At 35.3% G+C, this 18,994-nt stretch overlaps 1 protein-coding gene across 10 annotated transcripts in view; it reads left to right on the forward strand.

The window, feature by feature from the left end:
- The first annotated feature begins 4,715 nt into the window (after nt 1–4,715).
- The window catches only part of LOC115210389 (bone morphogenetic protein 1), a 2,987,986-nt gene continuing 2,973,707 nt past the window's right edge, over nt 4,716–18,994 (forward strand). For all 10 annotated transcript variants that reach the window (XM_029778966.2, XM_029778967.2, XM_029778971.2 and 7 more), the window contains exon 1: nt 4,716–4,808. The gene's annotated coding sequence lies outside the window, so the exon portion shown is untranslated. The remainder of the gene's footprint in view (nt 4,809–18,994) is intronic.

Genomic DNA, 18,994 nt, shown 5'->3' on the forward strand with positions numbered 1-18,994 from the left:
GTTACAGAATAGCTTCTGGAGCTTACTTAGGTACTATTTTTAGATGAAAACATTAAATTACGTGTGTCATCTGAAATGAAAATTAGAATAATTAAAATAATTATAGCGATTAAACTTAAACATCTGAATCTGTAATCGTCGCAAGCGTTTGAGCATATCATGTATTAATAATATTTGTTTGATATATTTGAATGTTAATTCTGTTACTTAAATGTTTGATTCACTCAACAAGTAACTACATTTTATCACAATCCCAAACAACATAACAAAATTTATTTCTTTTAACTAAATTACTAAATCCATTATGAAATTGTTTTCTGATATTTTTGTTCATATATTTAAACAGAGTGCCAGACATAAAGGACTTTCAATAAGAATTGGTCTTTTTAGATAATTATTAATGGAAGAATATACAAATTTGAGGACACGTATACTAAATTTTCTGTGGATGATGAGAGGAATGTATTATTAAAATAATAAAAGAGAGTGAGTGATGAAATTATTGTTTAAGTGATTTACTGGAGAGAAAAGCGGCGATTCTAATATATTTAATTCTATTTATAGGATGTCGATTACAATAGCCACTTGATCATTTCAGATATAAAGTAGTTGAAAACTCTCACTGCATTAAACCATGATTATGATTCTGTTGAACTAAAAGCAGTTAATTTCTCAATATCAATTATTGTTGCAGCATTCTCAAAATTGGGCTTAGATACTGAATAATATCGCTAGTAGTAATTAACCTTCGTGGCAAACTTTTAGTGGTTAGAGCGTAAATAATTACAGAATAAAGTTGTAGAATTACATCGGCAGGAAGTATATTATATAAGCAGTTCCCCAATCTACAACCAATCAATCTATACGTTTCTAAAGAAAAATGAATCTCTAGTTTTAAATCCTTTATCGACTGAAGTAAAGACCGTACATAGGATCCTGGGAAGTATCGAAAGAATGATCGCTCATTGTGGACACGAGACTATCATTAGTCAATACATCACCTAGACAGTTTTATGATAAGACGAATACGATACATCCGGAGAGAAATAAATGAAACAGGAACTTTGCAGCAGGAATGAAACCTGAAAATGGTATGTAACATTAGTGAGTTGATCTATGGGAATACATTTCTCATAGCAGCCCTTGTGAAATTAGAGAAGGAAGCCATTACGTTTGCGGATTATTGAAATATATCACCAGGCCTGTTAATAAGGATTACATAGCATGCATTCATTTCGACAGTGCAATATGCCCTGGAACGCAGAAACCATGCACAAACATGCAAAAAATGGAAATATATTCGACATTAGAGCATTTTATGTGACAGAATAGATATACTTGTGCAGAATATCCAATCCAATAAACATGTCGAACCCAATACCTTGCATTGTCCAGAGACGGAGAAGAAAACACAGGATTAAATGAAGATGCATTACATCAGAATTTAGAAATGTCATCTCGTATTAAAATACCTTTTTAATCATTACTTATTACCATTTAATTCTAGCATATAGAGAATATCTAAGGATAAATTGGGGAAAGAGAATTATCATAGAAAATACGGTACACTTCAGAACGAAGACATCCATTTATAATCAAGAATTGTGAGTACCAGTTAAAAACCTGACTTGCTTCGTTTATTATTGATGTTCATTAGACGAGGTAATTAAACTTGAAATATAATTTTGAATAATATTTCAATCTATAATTTACGAACGCACTTCAATATACAACCGCTTGCATAAGCGTCTTAGAGTTTCTTATGTTAAGAAACTCTTGCTAAGTAATTCAAGTTGTTTATTAGTCTATAACGAAGAGAAACTACGAAAGACATTCTCATATTCTCCTAGAATAGAGATTTGTGACTGAGAAATTGAATGTTTTGTTGCAACTGAAGACGGTGGAGAGGTAAAAGTGGTCAAAGTACATTAAATGCTTCTCAAGCATTAAATTTCGATTCCTAACTTTTTAATTGAAAACCCACAAGTGGTCGACATATATTTTGACATACAGAAAATAAAGTGAAAATCTGTGACTGTTGGTTATAGTATCTCAATCGATTATACATCCGCTAGAATATAAGAAATCGATATTATGTTGAAACCGTTCGAAGTTGTTTAGGGAAAATACACGGAATCCAGTTTAAGGAAAACATTTAGGCCTGTTATTTGATACCGTGCTTAGTACGGAGACGGAATGAAAGCAACAAAGAAAGAAAGAAAGAAAGAGAAAAACCTGAATGAATCAAATGGTAGTCGTAAATAATTTGCAAAGGCCTCCACAACTTAACTCTGAGCCAAAAAGCACAGACTTTTAAGGAAATAAAGATTGACTCTTTGATATATTATCTAACGTAAAGTGTATGTAATGCAGAATATAGAAATCCATAATAGGATGTTAGGAGTTCTAGATATGGAAACCAGTTTTTGTTGTCTTTGTGTAGTAAACAGCATGAATAGTTATTCCAGGAGTAACGGCATCAGCAAATCAATTATATAAATATCCCAATGATAATAAAATAGACTGATATAATTATTTGACCTAATAGTTTTTTGGTACGCACACTTTATATATTTCAAAACATATACATATACATGTACTCTTATATATATATATATATATATATATATATATATATATTGATATCTGGTATTTTATCTCAACATATATATAAAAAGTTTAATACGAAACTGACGGATTGCTGAATACTTTTTAGTGGGGTATATATTTATTAACTTTTACATGGTAAGGGTTGACTTCAAAGTATTAGATATAACCAAGGCAGTGTAGATATTAGAACATTTATAGATAGGTCTTACAGCTGTTTCCAGGATATTTATTAATTACATGCCTTCATTGGAGACGGTGTGAGAGGATGGTTAAATAATAGTTAATTTAGATAAGATACAAAATACACGGTGACGTGGAGGAAAGAAAATAGATGCAAGATATGTAGGGATATTGAAGTTGTAGATCCATATTTTAGGCAGAATGTTATATTCTCTTTTACTTGTTTCAGTTATTTGACTGCGGCCATGCTGGAGCATCGCCTTTAATCGAGCAACTCGACCTCGGGACTTATTCTTTTGTAAGCCCAGTACTTATTCTATCGGTCTCTCTTGCCGAACCGCTAAGCAACGGGGACATAAACACACCAGCATCGGTTGTCAAGCAATGCTAGGGGGACAAACACAGATACACAAACACGCACACGCATATATATATATATATATACATATACGACGGGCTTCTTTCAGTTCCGTCTACCAAATCCACTCACAAGGCTTTGGTAGGCCCGAGGCTATAGTAGAAGACACTTGCCCAATGTGCCACGCAGTGGGACTGAACCCGGAACCATGTAGTTGGTAAACAAGCTACTTACCACACAGCCACTCCTTCGCCTATATGTAAGATTCGATATTTTATGAGTAAAATCCAACAGATTTTAAGATGGGTTATTCCAAATATATAGCTTATACACAATGTAAGAGAAAAAATTTGACAAGACAGTCAGTTGCCCGCTGACACTCGTTGAGGCTAGATCGAAGTTCCCAGGGAACAGAAGAAAGAAGACCCAACACCAGGGCTGAAGACACCTCCGAAAGGGTGCGCCCCGCCTCGTCAAAACGGTAGAGGAGTAGGGACCGAAACCGGACGTGGTTCCTTCTGATGATGTCTTGAGCTAACTGGATCCTATAAAGGAGCTGTTTTGGGAGCAGACCACGGAACACGGTTGAAATTCCTTCCTTCCAATACCTTATGAGTGAGATCCAGCAGTATTTAAACTTGGTCATTCCAAGTACAGAATTTATACACAGTGTTGTAGAGTCAAAGGTTTTTATTAAAGTGACCATATATATATATATATATATATATATATATATAATATATATATATATATATATATATATATATATATATATTATATATATATATAAGTGTGTGTGTGTGTGTGTGTGTGGTGTGTGTGTGTGTGTGTGTACAGAGACTGTGAGAGATAGGTAGGTAATCGACGCGAGTGGGGAAGCGTAATCCTATGAATTTATGTGTCAGAAATAATCGTAATACGTTTTATTATTCCATATCTGTTCTAGATATGGAAACCACATTGTTAACAACCTCCAGTTTCCGCATTATTGACAATAACTGCTCTCTTCTTTCTTTTCCAAAAGACGCTATTTTAAATAGATTCAACGATTACGTTAATTACCCTAGATTATTTTATTACGGGATAATTTATTAGTGTAAACTATGAGATTTGCAAAGTACATAGATCGGAATTTGAACCGGAATATATTGGCTTCCTAACAGGTATAAAATAATTGAATATTCAGAATTCATGTAAGCCATTAAAAGATGGTATACATTACTGCCAACGAAATTAAAATATAAACGCTACTTTAATCGTTCATATTTAATGCTAGAAAGAAATATTTGTTTTCATTAATTCATTATGACTATCATTGCTCCCATCACCTTCACATCTGCTACAACGATGATTGTGTTGCTGATGCTGATAATTAATGTTTCTTTGGCTCCCGGTTGACTGATATTGATCAGAATAAAATCACCAAGGGTTAAAAACTATTCGCTTACAGTTGTTCAATAAGATCAGCTTGATAATAAGTACGTAAACCTGATGTAATTTATTGTATTGAATGCGTACATATACAAATAATTAAATTCTCTATTTTTATTTTCATTTATGTCCATAGCGCTCGCTCCTACTGGAAACTGTTTGAGTTGTTTACCATTACATGAATGGATATAAATATTACCATTAATCGAAGTCAGTCTATACATTCTCGGTGAGTAGATGTTCTTTAGTTTGATGAATACACACAAAAAAGATACAATTTTCAACTTTATTGCAGCAACTTCTTCACACTAACTTTAAATATAAAGATAAATATCCTTGAATTTTTCCAATCCTAACTCATTATGTCAACATAACTATATGTATATATATATATAACCTCAGACGCATATATACAGTTATATGTGCGTATATATATTTTATAGATGCCCTTGTTACTGTATCTTCAAATATTCAAATGCTATTAACTTGTTTTAAATATTACTGTATTACTGTTCACTTAACTAATAACAGTCTCCATGTGTTTGATATCCTCGACCATTATGTTTATCCTTTACAGTTATATGATTCTTAATATAGAATGTTATAGTAATTTAATCATTCGTAATTCTGATATCATAAACATTAGATAAAGTATCTTAAAATAGAATAATTATTTTAGATATTTGATATTTCCATTATCATACAATCAACAATGCTTATATCTGTTGAATTAAAGGTACTAATAGGAAATAATTTATAGTTAAAATATATTAAAGAAATTATCATTGGGAAAAAGATTCGATCGTATTAGGAAATAATTTGAATTGCATTTATTTTTAATTTCTCATGTACAATTTTCATGGGCTACTTATGTAAAGCTTTGCATGAAATATGAAAAAGTCTGGAAGATGAGTACATTTTATAAATTTGATGCACTCATGAAATTGCTTATTTATTAACGGGTATTATTTTCTTCGCTGTATTTCAATTACGGGTCATCTTTTCAAAGCTCGTTCCTTGACCATGATTCCAATTTTGAGTAAAATGTGGATCTGTTTGGCATTTCTCTTGTGTTGACAATTCCCTCTTATCCGGGCCTTGAGGCTGGTGAAATATCAAAAGCATTGCATTCTAAAGAGTATTAGTGGCGGGTATGAACGCAAGATCACTGGAATTGTGAAGTAGTTATCACGAAGTTTTCTTTCGGCAGAGAAGAGCAGGTTGTTATCTTCTATTTGTTCGGTGTGGTGACAGAAGTAATGTGTTCTTATATATTTTTACAAGATTACATTTTAGTACGAATATGAAGAATCCGATTTGACTTTGAGAATATCTGCTATTTGACAGACTAAAGATTTTGCACGACCTACTAGAAATGTCAAGCAAATCACTTTCAATGTTTCGTAAAAGGAAAGATGCATTGGACAGTTTTGTCTTCGATTTATGAAAAGCATTCTGGTTAGTGCTGAAAGATATTTAATCATATATATATATGTATATATATATATATATATATATGCGCTATAATGACTAATTCCTAGGGATGTAAAAATTCAATTATAATTCAATTATAATTTAACCGTAAATTAATTCTAATGGAACATTGGGAAAAGTTGTCTGCATGCGTGATGTAGCGCACTAAATTCACTGCTGAATTGCTATTTTTACACGAAGCACTTCCTCACAATTATGTTACAAATTAACTTTGGATATTACACGACTGTCATAATATTTCTTTTGCTATTTCCCATATATCAATAAAAACTAATCATTGACTATGTATTTTCAATATATTGATATTTTGTTGCTACCTCTGATTTTATATAATATTGCATTTTCAAACTAGATTACTTGGCTTCGTGGCAATACCTAAGAATATGTTTTCTTTCATGTAGTTTAGTATATGAAAGTATATAGGATTTATTTTTTAACAATAAATATATGTAACCATGGTAATCAAAGTAAATTAAAGTTACCAAAATAATAGCTTGAAGGAATTGACTGATTGCAATCAATGACCTTTATAGCTATAAAAGAATAAAATAAGTTATTTTTCATTTTCTTGGAGATTAAGAATTTTTCCTAAATCTATATTTTTGCCTGTGAAGTTAATACTTATTAAAAGTCTCCCACTAAGTGAGGAAAAGATATAAATTGGAATGAATATATAAGACGAAATATTCAGACATGAAATAGATTACAGATATTTCAATACAGCAGTTCATACGAATCATCTTTGTATGTTGGAGATACTGATAATTCCTTCTCATCCCACATTATCCGAGTATGTGGTAGTCTCTTAAAAGTAATGTACATTTGTGTTAACTATCTTAATAACAGCTGCCTCTCCATTGCAAGCCAATATTACTATTTACGTTGAAATGATTCCATTCTCTCACTCAGTGTATATCCGAATCGTGGTGCATATAGCAAATTCCCGTTTTATTTTCAGAAGCAATTTATCTGTCGCCAGTATGTCCTATCAATATACCTTTTGGCTCAGCAAGCGCATTCTATTAAATATTTTCCAAGAATAGATTATCGCGCTTTGTCAGTTGAAGCAACATATGTATTAAACGATGCACACCGATCTGTTTTGGAAATGTTATATAGCTTACTATCAAATTAATCTTTTTTTTCTCTATCCCAGCGGAAGTATTGAGCTTCTATGTTAATGGACTAGCTCTGGGTTTGGATCAAATAATTCTTTGTTTTCTTCTGTAGCATTTCTGCTCTTTTTATTTTTTTTTTTTCATGGCAAATATCTCCAAAAATAAAGCTGAAATACCGTGTGAAACGACTACGAATTCTATTCGGATATTCAGTAGATTTGATAAAGTAACGTATAGTTTTGTCATTTATTATTTTTAACTTACAAGATAGGAAGTAATGGTTGAGACTGGGAAATGCTGTGCTGACGGTTTTATTGAAACCTACTGAAATTAATTCCATAACTCAGTCTTCTGGGTTCAAATATCAATTGGATCAATTTAATCGTACATCTGTATTGGGAAGATAAGTATATAGACAAAATCGAATATATCCAATCTGTCGTAATAATAATAATAATAATATGGCATCGTACCTAATCTCATGAAATCATTATTTTAACCTCGTTGGAGAGTTGTGTTCTTATGGCTGATACCTCATACTCATTTAGTTTTCTTCCTGCTCTTAGAGTTCAAATATATTACATTTATCTCAATACAGAATTTAACAGCAGCAAAAAGAAAGAGACACGCGAATTGATGATAGATGTTGCTAGAAATGCGGTTCTGGTGGCGGCAAAATTTATGTCTGGTGATTCTGAATTAATAGTCTATATTTTGTGTTCTGTCTCTCGTGATATTTTTGTATCATGTGAATAGACACCAATCTCACCTCGCAGTCACCTAAATGCTTAGAAACACGTTGTATTCATACAGATGAAGGTGGGGCGAGTGCAAAATCTTTGCTGATGGGGAGAAATTTTACATGGCCAATCCCTCCGCTAGAAATAGCAGCAAAGTTATCTCCGTATCACATCATACACATGTTGAAGAAATATAACGCATTGAATATTGTAGCCTTTCAAACTCGTTGTCAAGCAAAGTCATGTGATATTATATGTTGAGAAAAACTAGAATGTTATTTGCTATAAGTTTGTTCAAACGATGGATTGGACCAAAACACCAACAGACTACTTGTCAATGTATTTGACAACTATTTTGTTCAACATGTGCATTTCGTACCTCCAGGAAGTCTTTTTCTCTTAACAGATTTCAGTTGGTTCAAGCCACATGAGTCGAATTGAATAGACGGAAACTGTGTGGAAACCTCTGGAATGGATTATATGTTAAATTTTTAAGACAATTCTGCCACAGCATCTTGTTGATTCCAACTGATAATAACATTAATGTCACACGTGTTTCTTGAATACTCAGCCGCTTACAAGTGAATTCAATATATCTGGCATGTCAGCTGGTTGAACGACTGAACAGTGATGGTGGGAATATCTTTTCAACTACAGTTATCAGTTCCAAAACTTAACTGTTGGCTAATACTGCTACTATATAAACCTGAAGATTACTGAAAGCCTGAAAGTTCTTAATACAAAAGTAAAGCGAAAAGCTTAGAGTGAATTTGAAATTTGATTGACTGAGAGGTATATACGTTCCTCCATACCTTTGCCCCAGAGGAAAAGTGGCTGCAAAGACGACAAGAACAAAATCCTCCGAGCCGTACTTATATTCAGCTTAGTAGACTGCAGATAATGAAAATGAAGAGCGTTGCTCAAGAATTGAAGACTCAACAAGGTTCAAAAATTGAAATTGACCCCGCGATTTTATAACAATAAGCTCACTATCCTCAATTATGCACAATGTTATGCATTTGTAATGTTATATATCAATATATATGCATACACAAACACACACACACACACACACACATACACACACATACACACATATAAATGTATGAATATGCACATACGGATATCTACATGAGCACAAAAACACATACGAGTATATATATATGTGTGCGCGTGTGTGTGTTTGTGTATATATATATATATATGTATAAGGGTGGAAAGGAACACACGAGTTGATATATATGAAAAAACAAGTAAAAATAGAAAATGCTAAAATAATTTTATAGTGAACATTCAGTACCGGTTTCGGTCATTTGAGACCTTTTCAACTGTAACGATTAATAATTAAATTTTCTTCTTCTTCTTCTTCTTCTCCACCCCTACCCCTTAAGTCGTCACTAATGTTTTTTAGTATAACACCTACGCTAATTCTATAAAGAAGCCTGTCAATATAAATATTCTCCTGAATTGAACTGAGACTGCCAGCCGCCACTGACCATTCAAAATACGACCATCAGGGCACTCCCAGATTCTCCCACCCCCTTTCCTCACCAGCCTCTCTCTACTACCCTACCAAGAGCTCACAACTACCTCGAACACACAAGTGCAAACAAGGGAGTCAGAGAAAGGCAGAATGCCACTTAAATCTGAACACTACTATAGAAATATTCTTTTAAAAAAACTTTTCTTCTAATTTTTCTAATTTAATTATTTAATCGTACAGTTGAAAAGGTCTCAAAATGACCGAAACCGGTACTGAAATGTTCACTATAAAATTATTTTAGCATTTTCTATTGTTTACTTGTTTTTTCATATATATATATATATATATATATATATATATGTGTGTGTGTGTGTGTGTATGTGTGTGTGTTTATGTGTATGCATGCATATATATGTACTTATATATATATATATATACATACATGCATACATACATACATACATACATACATACATAAAGACAAAGGGGGAGAAAGAGCAGTTAAAGCAAAGTTCATGCGACCGATTAGAAAACGTGTTTGAATGTGGATGAACAAGTCTGTTTCTTCTTCCTCTTTCATTTATATATATATATATATATATATCTTAAATAGCGCGTACCTACATCTAACTAAATCTTTTAAATGCATCATATGTAGACATACGTATGCGTTTATCATACATCAATATAAAAAAATTGTATAAGTACTGCATGTGTGGGGTATTGTAATACGATTTTACCGTACTTGAGATTAAAGTTTGCAACCATTTAAATTCTAGACAATTCAATAGTTTTTCTCACTTAGACATTTCTGCTGGTTTTTTACTAAATATCTGAAGACAAATATTGATTCATAAATTGATTTCATTATAGCTAGACGCCACTATATTTGCTGTTATTTTCAATTATTGCTAATGATTTGTTTGGAATATACTGATACTGTTGCTTTCCATACCATTACGTTCATCTTCATCTTTCTTCTTTCTTTACGTTTTGCGTTCAAATTCCGCTGGGGTCGACTTTGACTTTATTCCTTTCATGATTGATAAAATAAGTACCAGTTGACCTCTGAGGACGCCATAATCTACCTACCTCCCTATCCTTAAAATTCTAAATTTGAAAGCCATTCTTCTTCATATATTTTCTTCTTCTTTACTCAAGTCTTTTTTGAGATCCTTGAGAGTTTCATGTGTATCGTGCCTGCTACCTGCAGCCTACTGTACCATGCTATCTTTTCTCTTCACCTGTATCATACTTTCCTGATGGTTCTGGCCGTGTCAAGCAGACAAACCATTTGTAACATCTCTACTGGGCACTCTATACCGATTACCTTTACAGTCCTCTCGATGCATTATGACACTGTCTCAATGACCCGACAATAACTGACACTATCTTCACCTTCGTCGTTGTCGACGCCTACTGCAACTGGCAGTTTAACGGGAGAATTCCTAGTACTGTTAGCATAGATGTGGTGACACTGCGGTGGAAGGACACCGACAATGGGTACGTACTAGGGAATTTTCGGCTCATAACTCTGCTAAACACAGAGTTTCAAATTTTGGCCAAGGTGTTAGCGAAAAAGTCGGCGCTTGTCGTCGAAAGGCTGGTCGGAGAAGCGCAAACGTGAGCAATCCCGATCTGGTCTATCCACGACATTCTTCACCTTCTACGACATATCATAGAGAAGGCTCTGTTCAATTGAAACCATACGATAGTGCTGACCATAGCTACTTGGAAGCCGTCCTGAAAGCAGACGGTTTCGGGTTCGTTTTCAGAGGCTGGATCACTGCAATGCACAGCGGAATCTGTTCAGTGGTTAAAGTAACAGCCACCTATTGGACCCTTTTGGCAACGCACGCACGGTCCGTTAGGGATGCCCGCTGTCACCTCTTCTGTACGTATTGGCGCTCGAGACACTGCTGCAGATTTTGGAAAGTTAAGGGACATATCTTTCGAAATGGAACATGGGAGAGCAGTGTCGGCATACGCGAAAGACGTCACTGACATGGTGTTGGACGCCTCCGAAGTGGAGACGGTCGGCACCACCCAAAAGGAATATGAGTTGGTTACTGAGGCGAAAATCAACGCCGACAAATCGGTGGGTTTGTGGTTGGGTTCCTGGAGAAGCAGGTCGATGCCATCGGATGGCGTTATACTGATCGGACTTTGGTTTAGTCCCGACCTGAAGGGTGACAAGAATTTGGACCATAGAAATGGGTTGAGAGGAAGCTGTCCCTGTAAGTTGGGGCAGATGTGCTATCATTTATCGCCTGATCATTGTTGCCCGTCCTGATTACTGCATAACTAGCTTGGATCGCCTCTCATTTAAAATTTTGTGGAAGGGACACGTTCTAATGGTCAATCAGTCAGTGTGTTGCTAGCATCCTCTGAGTGGGGGGATTAGCTATGCCGTTGCTCCTAATGCTCAGACACACCTGCAACGATTTCTGGATGGTGAGCATGTGTGGGCTCTATTTGTGAGGCTCCTCTTTCCGCAACTCATTTCCTTGACGGAGCTGAATCCTGATAGAAGAAAAGACCGAGGCTGTTGCCTGGCACCTAGAATGTCGTCAAGCTCCTACAACTCTCTACCTGTCTGGAAATGGGATAGGTGGATGATCCGCTTTAGAAATTTATAGTGGGCTGGTAGCGGGAAAGTGCGACGGCGTTCTCGGGGAGAGTTTCCGGTTGGGAACTATCATGAATAATTTCCAAATGTCATTGGCTTGGCAATGGTACCGAGTGTGGGGCGTTACCGGTTCGAGTTCACCTGTACAGGCACGGCTGTGCTGTCAGACGGGCTTGTCCAAAATCCGCGCAAAAAGGCGAAACCGTTCTGTACGCACTCTTTCAGTGTCCGGGCATTGCTGAATTGTGGGGTTACGGGGAACAGCTGCTGTCACGCGTGGGACGAATCCGTCTATCGGCCGAGTGTGTAGTGATGGTTGCCCTGCCGCCCTCCTTCAGTGGAACAGGCAAGGCATGTTACCTTTGCCTGGTGGCTGTAGCAAAAGAAGTTGCTTTGTAGACAAGGCTGAAAGGCATGCGGGTAGAAACATTCCTCTTTGGTAGAGCAGTCATTGACTTCAAGTTTCACTCGAAAAGGAAATTGGGAGTGTAGAGGGAAGTGCTGTGCTCGAGTTAGTTTACTGAAAGGTGGATGAATGTTGCGAAAATGGCAAGAGTGGATACTACCTCTCTAATTGTAGACCTGTGAGACGGAGAGAAGGAATTCGAGAGGGCACTTGCTCTTGGCGTTCAGGGAAATCCCGGACAGTGTTCAGGGAAATCCTGTATTAGGAGGGCTACATCTCTATCATCCCCCGCCAAAAACATTTTTTTACCTTTGTACAGTATGTACATGTCCCTTCCTCTCCATTATTTACTGTATATACATAGCCTTTTTTCCTTTCTATCATTTCCTTATATGTAAATCACCACATATTGCAGCAGGTCTTCATCGCTATTTATCAAGCACTCGGCAAGCGTTCTCCTTTCACTCCTGATCTATACTAATTAGACCTCTGCCACCATTCTTTCTTTTCATATGCAGTCTGTTTACATTTGCTTTAGCGTGTTACGCCCCATGCAGTGTCACCAACTCTATCGTCTTTCTGTCGAGTGTTGATATTTTCTCCTTAGTCCATTTGAGGATGGACGCACTATGACTGACCACCGCCACTGCCCAGATATTCATTGCGGTATTCAACATTTTGACATTCAGGAAGGCAGTGTATTATTTTTATTATTATTATTATTTTTATTATTATTATTATTATTATTATCATCATCATCATCATCATCATCATCATTAACAATGACATTTAGAAATATTTTTCGTGATTTTTAATAACTTCTTTTATCTTTGACAGTGACTATGGTGAAATTACTGGACACCAAATTTGATACCTTAACTTGCACTTCTAGTTTATGAGTTTGAAATACCCCATTAACTATTTTATATCTGTCATAACCGACATAAAATTCCAGACAAAAGTGTATTTCGCAAAAGTATAAATTTATATGTCTCCTACGTAACTTTTAATATCGACTGTTAAATTTTGGAGCGACTTGTCTGAAATGATTGAAATATGGACTTAAATATACATTGGTTCCAAATTTTGACATACGGCTAGTAATTCCGAGGGAGGTGGGATAAATCGATTACACTGATCACAGTGCTTAATTGGTGGTCAACCTTGGTGATATGGGGAAAAAAATATCGGAAAAATGACGTTAGGTATTTTGTCAGGTTCCATAAAGATTCTGCCAGCTCACCGCCTGGATTTAACCCTATATTGTATGAATTATTAAGGGCTGTTACAAAGAAATTATTTTTACCGAAATTCAATCAAAATTCATAGCTGACAAGTGAATCCTTGTAAAGTGTTATGTAAATGTAAATATGTGGTGATATGGGGTTTTGTTAGTCAGAAGCAATAGCATGCAAAATGTAAATTAAAAATGTAGATAAATACTTGAAATGTAATCTATTATCACACAAAGGCTATCAAAAAACAAGAATAACAATAAAAGTGCCTGCTTGATATATGGTAAAACAAAAACTGATTTCATTCAGTGTGAATGTGCTTGACACAGTTTAATTTTTCTATAATGCAAGAATTAACATTACATTTACCACAGCTAACCTTTGAAATGAAGTCTCAACCTGGATTCATGCATCTCTCCTTGTTACTCCCTTCCATGTACTGAGGCCTGTGATCTATACGATCCATGTGGATTAGCCTGTTTGCCATTAGGGCTGTCGTTCCTTTAGACTTTCTGGTCTGAATTTGCCTTTCCATTTGGTTTAGTGGTGAGAGTTCTCTTTTGGCTGAATTGGATTTATGTGATCTCATACGTGGGAATGCATCAAACATAAATCTAAGATTTATGCTTGATGCTTTCTCAGATTCATAACGTCGGACTAAAAGCCATGATTGTAGCCACAGTCATTTCGAGAGTGTCGGTGGTACAACGTTTTTAGTGAACATTGATGCCGTAGAGACACAACAGTCCATCCAGTAAACCTACCCCACCCGTGAATTCACTGAAATCGCTAAAAATGGAAGAGAAAGAATAGTTACAGAGTACTTTTATTTTCTGTCAAATCTGAAGATTTCAGTGGATGGATCGACTAATTCATATGTTGGAAACAGTAATACCACAACTATCAAACTATTTTGCCGCGCGAAACTCCACGCCATCAAAATAGGTCGTCCATACTTCGACCGAGCCCGCTGCCATTTAATGCTGCGTCTAAGGAAAAATTACAACCAGGTTAACAAGAGGCATGCACTATACTAACATATTACTATACCCATCTCGTGTAGAAGCATTACGTGCTCACCACCTGAAAACCAATTGTCAAACTACAGCTTGTGCAATTTGTTTCTTGCTATATTTTGCAGCAGTATCATCGCAATCTTCCAGAGTCTAATTCTGGTTTATTTGGGCATGTTTCATAAGTCCATCTATTTCCGATAACACTGTGGTTTCTCTTTACCGCAGAATCTGCTGCAGTTCATCTTTCTGAAAAGTTGATAAAAGATATGAAAGGCTTTCTAATGTTGCTCAGAAAAGCTTGAAATTTCCAATTCTCAATTTGTGCAAGCAGTCACTTTCAGCATGTCATCATGGTAGAATGCACACTGTTGTTTAAAAGTAACAGAGAATGAAAACAATATTTTGCATTCTTTTCTATCAATGTCCACGAACAATAAGTTACTCGAAAAACGTGAAACTGTAGAAAATAATTTGTTAATAAATTATAAGCTTAGTGAAGCTTTACGGTTTGGAATTTCAGTGTTCTTGAAAATATAAGTCTGCCTGTTGTTTTGAAGCATACAAGGTTGTTTCTTGCCGTAAAGTCTTGTTTACACCTAGGGCTCCTGTTCAAAAACCAAAAAGAGCCTTTCTTTAGATTAACATCAGACATTTAGGCACTTTGGAGTTTGTCATTTTAAGTGCACATTATGCAATATAGGGTTAAGTAAATATTAGAACATGGGATCATGCAGATCATTAAGGAACTGAATCCATCCGATAGTAATAGGCAAGAAGTGCACAAAACGAATTGGATATTATGTAAATACCAGTATTTTCTCTTGACAGAATTATTTCGTAAGTCCTACGAGGGGCGTTCAATAAGTAATGCCTCTGACCCACTTGCAGTTATTCGATCTAGCTGAAATTTTGCATGTGCAATTATTTATATCTCTATAGATTAAGTGGAAAATTACAGCTTTAACTAATTTTGGTGTCTGATTTACAGGTGTTTGAACTGAGTCAAGTGTGAAACGGAGCCTGTTGAGTGTCCAGCAGTGATGCGGTTTTTGTATTTGAAAGGACACACACCACGGGAGACTTTTGATGAAATAAAAGTAACTTATGGTGATGATGCCCCATCATATGACCTTGTAAAACGCTGGCATCGTGAATTCAAACATGGTCGGAACTTTGTGGAAACAGCTCCCAGATCTGGTCGCCCCCTTCTGCCATTGATGAGGCATCTGTCCGTCAAGTTGAGGCTGCCATTTTGGAAGATCGACGCATAACTATTCGCCAAATAGCCCATGAGGTCAAGATTAGTACCGGGTCTGTGGAAACTATCATTCATGACCATTTGCATATGCAAAAGGTGTCTGCCAGATGGATTCCCATGCTGCTCACACCTTTCCAGAAGCAAGAAAGCGTCGATTGCGCGAGGATGAATTTGAAGATGTGCCAAGAAGATGAGTCAAAATTTTTCAAAAGACTGATTACACAGGATGAAACCTGGGTCCATCACTATGATCCAGAGACCAAAGCCCAGTCAATGCAGTGGAAGCACCGGGACTCACCTCCTTCAAAGAAGGCAAGGGTGCAGCCCTCCGCTGGCAAGGTCATGCTCACAGTCTTCTGGGACCAGAGGCGGGGCAAGATCAGCAAAGGCATCTTCCTCCTGCAGGGCAACGCTCCGATCCACAACTCGCGTGTCGCCAGATCAGAAGCACAGGCGTGCGGCTATGAACTCATCCCCCATTCTCCCTACTCTCCTGACCTGCACCCTCTGATTTTCACCTCTTCCCAGCCATGAAGTTGTTTTTGAAAGGAAAGCGTTTCTCAGATGATGCAGCCTTGATTTCTGAAGTCACGTCGTGGTTGGAGGACCAAGCTGGGGTCTTCTACAAAAACGGTATTCAGAGCTGCATCAAACGATGGGAGAAATGCGTAACTCTGGGTGGTTCCTATGTAGAAAAAGACTAATAACTGTGCCAAGTTTCGTTGCTCTACTTCTATGGGAAGTGGGTCAGGGGCATTACTTATTGAACGCCCCTCGTATGCATGCAAACTCTTGTTTTGTCTTCTTGGCTTCTGCTTCTAATTCTTTATTTCAAATTTGGCTTCTACCCGCCTTCAAATAATTTTACGTACTCTTTTCTGCAATTATCCCTTGAAATTACACTCTGGTATTAGAATTGTGGTATAATGAGTATAGCTAAATAAAGCTATTAGAATAGTTAGTGTAAAACCTACGTGTTTAAGTAGTTATAGTTTTAATCCCTGTAGTATTAACTGGAAAATGAGCAAGTAAAATGATGGCGTAGATTCGTTCTTCTGCACATCGTAACAAAAGCTGATTTTATTCATAGTATAGTAATCGTTTCAATAAAAGGCTAGTTGTTAATGGAAAGCAGAACGAGGAATTCATTTAATCACGGTTGAAATTTCTATTCAATTCTTTTCTTTAAAGACGTATCTTTTAATGTTACATCTTAAAATGGAATATCGAGTCTTTTGTCTGACTCTGCAATGAAAATATATGGACAATAAATGCTTTACTTCCAATTTTCACTTGAGTAATATTCAGGATTTGCAAATAATGTACAGTATTTGCATGGGTGTATGTATACGTATCAGAATCAATATCTATGAAATAACCATTCTTTCGTGAATTTGTTTAATTAGCAGTTATACACCATTCTTGCTTATAACTTTGGGTGTATGTCAAATCCATTAAGTAAAGTCTAAATTAACCTATACTCTGGCGAGTATCTTTTCTAACTGAAACTGTCGTAACTGCGTGAGTAGCTTGTGATCTAATTTGAAATGAACACGAAAATTGATAAAATATAAGATTGGTTTAGCATATTGATTTTAATGTTTTGAGTATGCTACATTCAAACGGCAAATAAATGAAAATTATCTAATACTAGAATATGTATTTTAGAATGTTCTGTTGACTTAACCGTTAATATCCATATCAGGTTCGTAATTGGTTCACTTATCTGATTGAAACTTAAATTCGATTTTATGTGAAGCAACATTTAGATGTCAATACTTCTTGTATTCAAGAAAAACTCTACTGTAGTCTGATATCAATTTAAAACATTGATTTAAATTACTATTTACCTTTCGACTGAAATACTGGAGTGGAAAATATTCATTATACAACGTTGTATAAAAGAATACTTTTCTGATTAACAAATGGTATATTTTGTAATGATATGTATGCAATGATATTCATACAGTAGACTATCAATATTTCGCCATATACAATATCTCAGTTTAATATTACAGTGGTGTAAGAAGCAATTATACAAATTGAAATTAATATCAACTCTCGCAATAAAATTCTATTTTATATTTTTTCTATATTCTCTACGCAATTATATATGAATTGCGTTTTATAGTTAACGCCGCATTCCCTCTAATAAACATGATACGAAACATTATGGAGTTGTAATTTTTCTTCTTTGTCTTTACAGTCATGTTTATATATTCTCTTAGAAATGTCATCAATTATGCAAGGTGGCATAAATTATAGTATCTAAAATTAAGATAAACATACATAACACAATGTTACACTTTTATTGAATTAAATACATGAATTATTAATAACTGCCCATAGAAATATATATTATGTGTAAGTTGAAAGCAAATGACAACTTTAAATGAACAGTTCATTTTGGCTACTATAATGTATGAATTGAGGATATTTGAGAAAAGGCACATCATTTTAGAAATCAATCAATCGGGTTTATGACACGCTATGATGCCAATGTCACAGAGAAGCAACCATAAATACATTTTAGTCAATATCAAACCAGGCGTAGAGAAAACTCTTCTGATCCGAAATGTCTCTTTATCAATACAATGAAAACTGAATTTCAGTTTTCTCTCTCACTCACACACACACGCGCGCGCACACACACACACACAAACTAACACACATACACACAACACACAAACACAACACACGCACACAACCAAACACACAGATATGTATTTAAAAATACACACCCATATAACATTGCACACACACACACACACACACACACACACACACACACACACATATATATATATATATATATATATATATATATATATATATATATATATATATATATATGTCAGCATATGTTCGTATACATATTTACGTAGATAAGTAAATGATAGTATATATACTTTTATGTATACTTATGTTCTTACATAGGTGTATACTTGCATACATATAGCTATATATATGTATAATATCGCCTATCATTCTATTTGTATAAAGACGATGCAAATTATTAATGTTTTGAAATAGATG

Source organism: Octopus sinensis, linkage group LG4, assembly GCF_006345805.1.
Source record: "Octopus sinensis linkage group LG4, ASM634580v1, whole genome shotgun sequence".
Classification (NCBI taxonomy): domain Eukaryota; kingdom Metazoa; phylum Mollusca; class Cephalopoda; order Octopoda; family Octopodidae; genus Octopus; species Octopus sinensis.